Raw genomic sequence first — 11,767 nt, forward strand, 5'->3', positions numbered from 1 at the left:
TACCTCACGACGAAGAAAGAGACACGTGTGAAATTGTTCATACTATTTACATGCACAATTAAGTAAAAAAAGGAAGATATTTCAGTTTACAAAACAGCAGTAACGTTAGCCATTTTCTTTTCTCAGATTTTTCGTGCTATTTTTTTCCGCATCCCACCCTTTTATTTTCTATGGGCCTCTTAAGGAACACTTGTGACGCTGATTCCCAAGACGAAATGCTTTTTTTGTGGTACGGTATTGTATCATGCTATGACATGGTTAAGTACGGTGCGATACGGCGCTCTTAGCATGGTATGGTATCGTATGGTATGGTATGGTATGGTATGGTATGGTATGATATGGTATGGTATGGTATGGTATGGTATGGTATGGTATGGTATGGTATGGTGTGGTGTGGTGTGGTGTGGTGTGGTGTGGTGTGGTGTGGTGTGGTGTGGTGTGGTGTGGTATGGTATGGTATGGTATGGTATATAGCATGGTGCAATACGTTACGATCGCTACGGAAGGGCGCGGTTTGTATGCATGGTGTGGTACGCTACGGTATGGCACAGCATTGTGACCAGCGATACCCACGTGTGAGCTATCAACCCTTCTGCAGGGCCCACCCGCACTCCGGGACCGCCGTGGGGAGTGCCACGCCAGAGAACGCCGCGCCACACCAGGGCTGCGAAGCATTTCTCCGGAGCCGGTGCAGAAGGGAGACTTCCACGTTGACTGAACCACGCTGGCGGGCGGGGGAGAGAGGAGGACGATGGTCCTCGACGAGAGGTTAACAGAGGCAAGCATGGGACGCTGAGGAGGACTCCCCCGCACTCTGGTTCATGGTGAAAGTAAAAAAGGTCTACCACTCTCATTCCCCTTTGAAGCAAAGGAAAGACTTGCCGTAAGAGAGATCCGAGTGCAGGCAAACACGTTCCACTCCGAAGCCTAGTTCGATCCAGACCCGGACAGAGCCTGGCCCACCTTCCCGTGCCACCTAACAACTTCTTCGCTACCCATTAACCTTCACAACTGCTGCAGACTCCCTCAGCATTCGGCGAGATAGACACCGCTTTGTGTGTGCGCTGACTTCGGACTTGCCAGCAGATCCTCCGAGGCAGCCTATAGTGTAGGCTTATCAACTCTATGAAAGAACTTAAGAAGCACATATCCGAAACTGAAGCAGTAATTCATGCGGCATTTCCAAATGAGACAAACTGTAACGAAAGTGTATCAAACGAATCAGAGTATAAAGAGGTGGCACGTCAACCCAGTTTCTGCTAAGAGAACTATTCTGGTGGCAGCAATAAATCTGCACCACATAAATCGATAAGAGTAGAATTCCAAGCAATGAATTTATCAGCACTCCTAGCAGTCAAGTACACCCGCCACACCTTGCCACTTTGTTTTCTTTAAGAGTAAAATCATATGTATCATTTAAAAAAAAAATCATTGGTATAAAAACTGTGTCCTTTAGTAGTCGTAGTACTTGCAGCGGCATCGCGTTAAAAACATAAAGACAACGCGACGTAAACCACCACACCACACCTGTGCAGGGATCTGGGGGTCATTTCAATCAAATGACACATAAAAAAGTCATCGTACGACCATAGCACAATGTCGCGAAGGCTTCAGTACACACTTTACCTATACCAGTGAACGCCAGCCTTGGCGGTTAGATAACAGAAAAAAAACGGTTCTCTGATTTGGTTAAAGGTTACTTGAGGTCATTGGCTTGACGGGAATAAGAAAATTTACAAACACTTTACCCTTCATGGCGCTTCAGCAGTACATACTTTCCTCCAAGAAAACAAGTAGATCTAAACAGTAGAGTCGTTGAAGAGCGCTGTTTTTTTGTTTGTATTGCACGGGAAAATGATGATGCTGCAGTTGTTGAGGTCAAGTACTACAGTTTCCCTATTGACCTGTCAGGTACAGATCCCTTCTCAGACACTGCGGACCCAAGCCGTGATCAAAGAGCGAGAGTCTGAGGTTTCTTTCGGTCCGAAAGCGACCAAGCTCACAGTTACTGAACCCGGCGGAGCGGCTACAAGGGCCACGGAGGCTGCATTCACGAGATGCCTTCTTCACAGGCAGTTCTAAGTTGTCGTGATCGCAAAGTCTGCGAGTGACAGCGAAAGGAACTGCAATGAAGAAGCAGGAACATACACAAAAATACTTGCACAGTTTGTTTGCAGAGCAGTAGCATCCAGTTTTTTTTGTTTTTTTTTTCGTATGAGAACTTTCGGCAACTGACATTGATAAACAGGTACATTTGGGTTTCCAGGGTAGCTTTTAAGCTAACTCTGAGCCGGTAAGCTAACGGTTGGTGGTCCTTATTACTTCTACATTTTACCCAAACGAACTTATTAACCGAAGGTTATACCGCTTAATAGCAGATGCACAACCGCTGATCATTGGCACTGCATCTGTCCGCTCGCCCTCGCATCCAACCACTTGCTTCCCCTCCTCGAAAAGGGACGACCAACTTCTCAAACTTGGCTTATAGCTTCAAAGCGCTAAAATTCAGACAGTCTGGTTTTGTCCGGTAATAAAATGGTTTCGCTTTCTATCGGCATTTTTTTGCATCGACTACTGAGCAGTTTCATACAATGAGAAATTTCATTTTGAACCAAAGCAGAAACGCAGCCAAGCGAAACAATTGCAACCAAGAAATAAAGATTATAAAAATTAGAAACTTCTAGGCTGTAGTAAATTACGCTGACAATGACAGCCGGAGACACAAAGGGTGTCTAGGGTACGGACGCGCCTGTGAGGGCGCGTCCCTACTGAACGTGGTTGTTCAGTAGATCCGTTTACTGCGCCCTTGTTCCTTTGATTGCAAACTTGTCGTGCACTATCTAGCGGGAAAATGAAAACCAAAAGTAGGAGGGCTCACCAAAACGAAAGAAAGAATCAAGAAAAGAAAGAAGGCAATATACAGAGGAATAAAAAAAAATCAAATCAGCCTAATTAAAAGAAGAATAAAAAAAATACTTAAAGGAAGGCCGAAAGAGAAAGCGTTTCCTTTGCTAACCAGCATTGGTTTTACTAGCACGGAGGACGTTTAAGGAAAAAAGCCACTAGCATGCCGAACCGAAAAAATATGAACGCCAAAGCAAATAAAATGGCCAATGTTTTGCGCGGGAGAGTGTCCGCGTTAGAGTGGGGCGCGACCGCAGGCCACCCAGCTCGACGTGAGTCATCGCCAGGCACGCGCTCAGGGGATGAGTACAATATCCACGACAGGAAAGGGGAAGTGGAGGGGGATAAACCATGCTGCTCGGGATCGTGACGTCGGGCTTGACGGTCTGAGGGTTCTACGAAGGAGGGAGTCGTGACAATTTGGGAGGAAAGCCGCCGGCCGAAAACGATGAAACGAGACAGCAGATACAATATTTTCTGTCTCGATATTTTGGGGGTCTTCGTTTATACTATGATCACGAAGGGACTCTGATCTGCTCTCCAGTGGGACGGATGGGTGCCGCAAAGTAGACTTCTCCCCTGCTTCCTATTTTGACAGTAGGAAAGAGCGTGCGACAGCTGAGTTGTAAAAACACCGGGAAAAATGGCATCACCGTGTCCAAATATTTTAATCCTATCATGAAACGAATATATAAACTATAAAAACCCTCCTGTACTTGACCAGTGCAACTTATCTCGTCCCGTCGCCCAATCAGCGCAGAAGACATCTGAAACATAACGCTAACTCAATTGTACTAACAACCTCAATAGGTGTACTACAAACTCAATTGGTGTCGGGGTGGTACCGCACCCATGGCTACCCATGGCTGGTTTGACTGATTCTGGACCGAGATGCTAAAACAACGCTTCAACGGATGCATGTGTTTAAGGATCACCTATTAGGTATAATCCTCGGTTATGGCGGCAGGTTTCAAAGGAAATAGTCCTAATTTTTAACCGTCATTTCTTTACTCTATTCACAATAACAATAAGCTTTCATTCATTTAATAGTACAATGGCGCAGAAAAAACTAAATAACCGCGTGCTTTGTGTCGGTCTTAACCATTTCAAAGTTTGGTCACACTTCTACCGCTTGGAGTATCAATGTATTATCGCAATGCTATTACTTTTTGCTTCAGCCCGTTTAAAGTTCTTACTGCAGTATAAGCCCGAGGGATTCAGTAAATCTTGGCAGTAATCTTGGCGCTCCATTCACCAACTCATATCATTTCTTTCTTTGTTTTGGTTTTGTGTAAATGTCATAAAACGAGAATAGAGTTGATTATCGCAAAAAATGATCATCGCCTGTTGCTTTCAGAAAACATGGCAAATAGACGACTTGATACCATAACAATTGGTGGTGAAGCCATTCGCGAAACACATGTACAGTGGCCGCTTAGGCAGCTCGGGGAGTTGCGCGGACAAGTACATTAGAGAACGAGCGGAGAGCATTCGTCGGAGATGAAGTCACAATTAGTGAGATGGGCAAGAGAAAGCCGTGCCAAACACACTCGGAATATCTAAAAAGAAGAAACGTGCTGGGCTTTCTCTTTCCAAAGACAACTGTTACCTCTTATTCACGAACATACGGAACCTTCCACCTCCCTAGCAGATCCCCTCCACGCTACGACCCCTCTAATAACCTTGTTTTCCTACACTGTATAAAAAAGTTTAGCATTTATAAAGCTATCTAGACCCTGTGTTAGCCAACCAGCATCCCATTTGTTAGCCTTTCTTTCACGTTCATGGCGGTACGATATTGGCCTCGGCTTTTTGTTTTGCATTCCTTGGTGCAATTAATGGACGCATAACGGCCACAAACGGCAATAACGTGATCTCCGCCTCCAGCCAGAAAATGCTTGATTTGGATTTCAAAAGGAATGGCAGTTTTAGTAGGCACCATTGCCCATTGCCCTTACTCGACTTGTTTTTAATCCGTGATTGAAGAAGCGGTGGAGGTGACGCATAAGGAATGCGTTTCCAAAAGACGTGCGTCGCAAGTAGAATAAGTGGAATGTGAGAGGGAGGCAAAAACTAATTAAACCCAGCAGGGCGCGAAGGTAAGCCGGATCGTACCCTAGCGCGCCGAAGCTTCACTGACGTTAGGTCTGGCTCCTGGATGATGTTCCTTCCTTTCCGGGGGGCCTCATCGGCTACCCTAATTCTGTGGGAGCGAGGTTGCGTGGCACTTTGCTGTCACGAGGGCGGGATGAAAAAGGGGACACATTACGGCTTTCAGCCGGGATTCACAAAGTGATTACGAGTGAATGCTCTTCGGAGCATTCATTCGGGCTTGTCTTCGCCCGCCACTGTGGATGCAGTTATGCCGGGGAAGTGCGGGTGATGCTCCTTCTCTTCGGACTCGAGACATTCCTTCCAATGTTGTCACTTCAGCCCATTCGGGGTCTTGGTGGCAAATCCGCCCCCATGGGTGTGCTAGCCAACTTCCCCTAGAGTACTTAGCTCAATAGAAAAAGTCTGTATTGGGCACCGGTTCTCTATTTACTTGGCTGCAGTAAAGCAGATTTATCTGCAGGTCACCAATCCAATTCATCTGCCATGACAGCTTGAAGTCAAAGCGAGGAAAATTAGCAGTCAGTGAGACTACTGGCCTGCCACTATTTCTGTAGAAGGATGACCTCCTCATTAGGGCATGTAGGGTACTCTTCCATGGCGCTAGTTGTATATCTGTTGCTGATACACTCGGATTTAGACTGAGAGCATGAATTATTTCTTGGCAAGAAATATTTGCTTTCTGTGGGTTAAGAGCTCCTTATTTTATTGAAATCTCAGACGACTAATAAGCGCGTCATCGCAGCTATTAATATATGAGAGCGCTGTGGTTGAATTTTATTCTGTATAATAGTAAAGGTAATTTCAATTGCTGGTCGTACCGCACTACTGCCTAATACAGGGTGTTCAAAGTTGTACTTTAAACACCTTTAAAACAAATAAATAGACCACTTCACAAAAGTTGTTTTGTACATGAGGTGTGACCAGACAGATTCAAAGTTGGAGGATAACTGCCATCGTAATAACAGTAGTTAACTAAATGCAAAAATTTACTTTTCGTTGACTGCAGTAGTATGCATGTTTATATTGAAAACTTAGAGAAAGTGGCATTTGATGGCTATTCTGTTTTGTACCATTTGACTTAGCGCCTTTATCCTCAGATATGCACGTCTTAAATTTCAGTACATTCCGTTTAATTACGCATGCGAGAGCGTGGCACTCGGACTGAAGCTCCTCCCTGGTGTGGCGCTTCTGAGGCCCATGGCGCCCCATCTTACAAGAATGTGGACCTACAGGCGACGGTGATCAGTTTTTGTTCTTGGCCAAATATTTCGCTCTTGGTCAGTTAAACCGAATGACTGCACGGGCGGTGCGAGCTGAGCAGTGCTTTAATAACTGATTGCTATTAGCGAGGGGGTTAAGCCGTGGTGCCGCTTTACACTTCGCACGAAGTCAAGCGCAGAGATGCCGCACTTATGGCCAAGAGCGAAAAGTAATCCTTGCCGTTCACTCCACAGCTGCGTCACACCAGGGACTAGTTCCATGCCGAGTACCGTGGGCTCGCACGCTTAATTGTATGGACTGAGCTGAAATTTTAGAGAACCATATCTCCGGACCCAGGTGCGTTGCTGGACAAATAATGGAAAGATGTTCGCGCGCCGTACCACACGCTCCCGGCTTATCGGAATCCGCACAACGGAAGACCTACGAAAGATACGATAACGCATTGAAAGAGCTGATCAGCAGTTGCTGTCCGATCGATAAACGGGATCTCAACTATCCCGTGAAGTGCTGCTATCACTATATAGGTTCTTCAAAACAATTTATTGCTCGACACACTAACCAACATTCTTTGCCCCATCCCAATGCGCAAAGTGTGAAAAATATGTATGATTCAGTCGACCAATTTTAAGAGATTTAGTCATTCGGTTTGACCTGCAGGCATTCACTAAAACTTGGCTCTGCAATGATGGACACATAGTAAATTTCGCATGGTATAGATGTGCTTCTGTACATAAAAAAAACTACAGGGTGTGATGTGGCCCCACATGTAAAAAACTCATTTATTTTTCAGATTTTTCCTAAGTTATCTGCAAGAAATTCGCATTATGAATGTTTAATGACTCTGGAGATGTGTTTCATACTTATAGTTTTATATAGACCACCCTCGGACAAAATAACAGAATTTTTAAAATTCCTTGATGATATGCTTATTCTTATTGGAGATTTTACTGTATATTTTATATCCCTAGATTGAAAAGTTCAAAACTTTGCGGCAAAAATTTTTCACATGCATCCGAAAGTAACTTGGATACCGACAAGCGTTACAAGTGCTTCCGAAGTATTACTCTACCTGTGTCTAACCGACTCTCATACGAATGATGTGGAAGCCAGTATACTAATATTTAGTCTTAGTGACCACTAGCCCTTTTTTATTTTTTTACTCCTCAACTTTCACATCAATATGTGCTTGCTCCTGCGGTCATACTGTACAGACTTATTATTAAGGAAATAATGTCAAAGACGAAACAGCTAATGCAGATTGGGGACCTTCCTTTCCAGTGGCCGCCCTTGTTACAGCACATGTCGTGTATGAAAACATTATTAATAACCTGCACGATAGGTAATTTTCTTTCGTAGATCGTAGAAAAAATTAAAAATGCTGAAAAACTTCGACTGACGCCATTTAAAAAAAAAATGATACAGCGCGATAAGCTTTTTGCAGCCTCGATTAAAACTAAATGAATAAAATATCTACCTTAGTCTTAAGAAGTTCGATATAAATTAGGGCTCGATATCAAGGTGCGAAACATTCACTATGAACAGAAGTTTGCCAATAATTTTAAGAACCCTCGAAAAGTAGGGCAAACTGCCAATGCTTTTCAGAACACATAGTTGACGGCCCACCATGCTCGAGAGAAATGCTTGAAAACAGATTTAAGGGCCACTTTTTAGAATCTGGGGCTACCGGTAGTTACTCGCTGAGTGGTTATGACCGCGGCATGTTCACAGTGTCCAACATCACATATTCGCTCTGATGGGCCTCTACCACGGAATCTGAAGTTAAAAGCCTACTACACAACATGAAGAACAGGAGTGCGTGTGGGGAGGACGGAATCAAATCGGAGCGCATAAAGTCACTTTCTCAAGTAATCAATCGAGCATTCACTCATATATGCAATTTAACTCTAAGCATCGGAATTTTAGCCCACAAAATACATATCGCAAAAGTGTCTCTCATTAACAAAGGAAGCGATCCCAATGACTCACATAATTATAAGCCCATTTCAGTTTTCTCTATATTCTTTGAAGCCATAGAACAAGAATCAATGCACGGCTCTTAAATTTTCACGAGAAACATCTCATATCACGGCCAAGAAGTTGGCTTCCAAAACTAAAAAGGGTGGAAATAGCACCGTTAAATGTAAAAGAAAATCACTGAAATTTTGAATACCAGTTATATACAGTAGGAGTATTTATCGATTTAGAAGCAATTTCATTCTATGAGGCACAATATTCTGTTGTAAAAATTATCTGATTACTGAGTTACAGGAATACCACTTGAAGTAACCAAAATTATTGAATAAATAGGGTTGAGTATAAGTGTATCCACCAGACTCAGTCAAGCACCGGCCATATAAGATATGATGTGCCCCGAGGATACATACTTGGCCCGATGTTGTTTCTTATCTACATAAACGACATCCTCAATGCACTCCCTACACCAGACATAACTCTATACGCTGACGACACGAATGCATTTTTGAATAGAAAAGACCGATGTCCTTCAGTTGAAGCAAACATATGGCCAACAGATCTTTCCCGGTAGCTTCGGATGAACGAAGTTCAGTTGAATAAGAAGAAAACTAAGTACAAAATTTCTCGCCCTTGCAAGAAAACATATCGAAAAACAAATCACACCAAAATACCAGGATCAGACGCTCGAAATAGTAACATTGCATAAATTTCTTGAGTTTTCTTCCATGAGATCCTGAATCTGCCTATCCGCGTGCATAGCCTCCGATCAGAGATCCTGTGAGCTACAGAGCTCATTTATAAAATACGGAAACTTTTGCCTTCCTGGTTAAAATGCAGCTCTACTATGCCATGGTCTTTTATAGAATCAATTATTCCCTTCTTCTGTGGGAACAACAAGAAATAAATATAGAAAATATGCATGTCCTACAAAGAAAGCTGGGGCTTTATCGAGAACGCATATTACCTGTGCCATTCTGCTCCACTTTTCAACAAGCATTCACTCTTTACTGTTTCCAATGTTATCAAAAATAGATTAGCCTAAACCATTCATCGAGAAATTCAGTCTGATTCTGCTGCCTTTTACTGGAAACACCCCCACAAGGAACATCACTGCGGTATACCCTACGAAACTAACACAAGAGAAAAGGTACGCACAAATTATTGTACGCCGAAACTGACATATGAAATCTCTGACTCTGTAAGCAATCGCCCCACTCTATTTACCATGCTCATTAAAAGTGTATCACTTGATTCTCTTCGAAAGGATATTTTTTCTATGTTTACTTTCGCCCGAAGACAAGTAGTTGGAGCCTTATGGTCAACTTTTGCTTCTGTTCCCTAATCAGAGGTTTCGTCTTGCCCCTTTTCCGCCTGAGTGCGGTTGTAGGAATTCCTTGCTTTATATACGCTTCCCGTTTAGTTTGGGAATTTGCTTGTTTACGTAGGCTTTGCTTTTCTTCTGCTCTACCTTACGCTGGAATACCGAGGGAAACACCTTGGGGAAGAGTCTTTATGTCTCTTAGCAATATAATGCATAGTGTAAAGAAATTAAAGCCCAATCGTAGTTGTCAAGCGACATTACCTCTAGTTCTATTACTAATACGAGGGCAGAAAAAAAGAACAGCATGAGAACCTCCCCTTATGTGAGCTTAAATAACAAATTAAAAACAGCAGATTATAGGTGGTCGTACATTTTTTTTTATTTTTTGCTCACGTGTGCAAGAAAAGACCCTTGAGCAAATTGAAAACCTTGTGCTGTGGCGCTCTTTGGCCGCACATGTTTTTGCGAGCATAGAAATTCATCATCATCATCACGTGCGCACGCAGACTTTTCAGAGTTACTAATGCGTGATGATGGGCCGTATTTCTTGTAGCGAGTGAACATAACACAAAAACAAATTCTGAAATAAATAATTTTAAGTTCCTGGTTTAACCTCCCGAAGTGGAACATGGGCTATGGGGGACGCCATTGCGGAGGACTGCAGATTATTTCAGAATTCGTGAAGTGTTTTACTTGGGCGCCTTCCTTTGCCACCTGCATCGAAATACGGGCGCTGCGGCCAGCAGGGAGCGCTCGACCTTGCGCTCAGCAGCCGAAAGCCACTGCGCCGCCGCACAGTGCGCCACAGGAAAAGCTGTTGTGTTGTAAAGACAAATTTCGCGACTTCATGTTGATGTATTAAATTACAAAGATGTGCAGATTGCATTTTTCGCAACTAAAAGACACAACAGTTCATTGAGCTGACTAGACGATGTATACAAAATTCTCAAACCTCATAAGTATTCACCCTTTGTTACAAGATGTACTTTTACGACATTGGCTCAAGAAACTCATTTTAACTTTTGACATTGCTTTTTATTTTCAAATATGCTTTCATTTTCAAATACCGTAAATGCTACCAATCAACAGAGAGTGCGAAATAAATTTTCCAGTAAGAAAAACCGGTAACAAGATGTTATAACTGGTGACTGCTGCGAACCAGATCCCGGAAGGTTTCGAAAAACAAATTATCAACGCTTTCGCCACTGTTACAAAGAACTCTTTCATTCGGCCACTACATTTCTCCATGCAAGTCACGTTTTTGCTGCGTCATTACTAGAGTCGGAGGAGCATAACGACACACGCAGAGCAGTTTCGTCGCCAACGTGGACTGAAATATAGCTGGTGTCACCCCTAGAAACACAGGGTCATTCAAGGCTCTGCCTCTGTTCTGTGTGTTCGGGTACACAATACATGGCACGTAACAAACTGCGTCGCCCACGAGAGGACGCAAGAATGCGACAAACGAAACCTGGCTTTGCCGCGCTCAATGATGCTGAGTTGATGCTTTTGTCTTGCACTACGAACAATTCACCCGTACACAGCCAGAATGTAATCATAGAAAGCGTTCGCCTCAAAGCTTCGCTGTATCAAAAAAGCGAAATTCCAAGTGAAACAAAAACATCCAAGCAGATGCTTGCACGCAAAATGCGTTTCGTGCTGGTGAAGAGTGCGTGGTTCCTCTTTTGCGTCATTTGTTCCGGTCGTGTCGAATAGCGAGAGGGGGAGCTCAGAGCGGGCGATAAACTACAGGCATCACACACAAGGGCAGGAGGAACCATTGGCGAGCCTTTGTTGTGTGCCGCGTCGATTGCTCAGACTGGCCAGCATTCGAGATCTGCCGCGTGTCGCGGGTTTCTTTTTATGACCTTCTTTACTTTAGCGAGCTGCCGTACTATATTGGCACACTGGTGCAGCCTTGTCGAATGAACACAGTGCTGTCGGAGGCAGGGCGGGAAGTGGCGGAGCTAGGAAAACAGCGCTTGTGTAAGCTGAAGCATTGTTTTACTTTTACTCCGCCCAATGCCCCAAACCCTCTTTTAAGATTTTCTCCCTTTGATATGGCATCCGCATCTCACAATCGCCCTGAGGCGGCTACTTGCCGTTGCAGGGAAGGCAGCCTTTTGATCAAATAAGAAAGGGAAGAAAGATGTGGAGGGAGAAAAGTATCAAAAAGAATCAGTGCTATAGCCTCACACCAAACTCTGCTCTTTGGTTATTGGCATGTGTTGC

The sequence above is a fragment of the Amblyomma mixtum genome, chromosome 2, assembly GCF_055824585.1.
Source record: "Amblyomma mixtum isolate Tamu chromosome 2, ASM5582458v1, whole genome shotgun sequence".
In the NCBI taxonomy this organism is placed as follows: Eukaryota; Metazoa; Arthropoda; class Arachnida; order Ixodida; family Ixodidae; genus Amblyomma; species Amblyomma mixtum.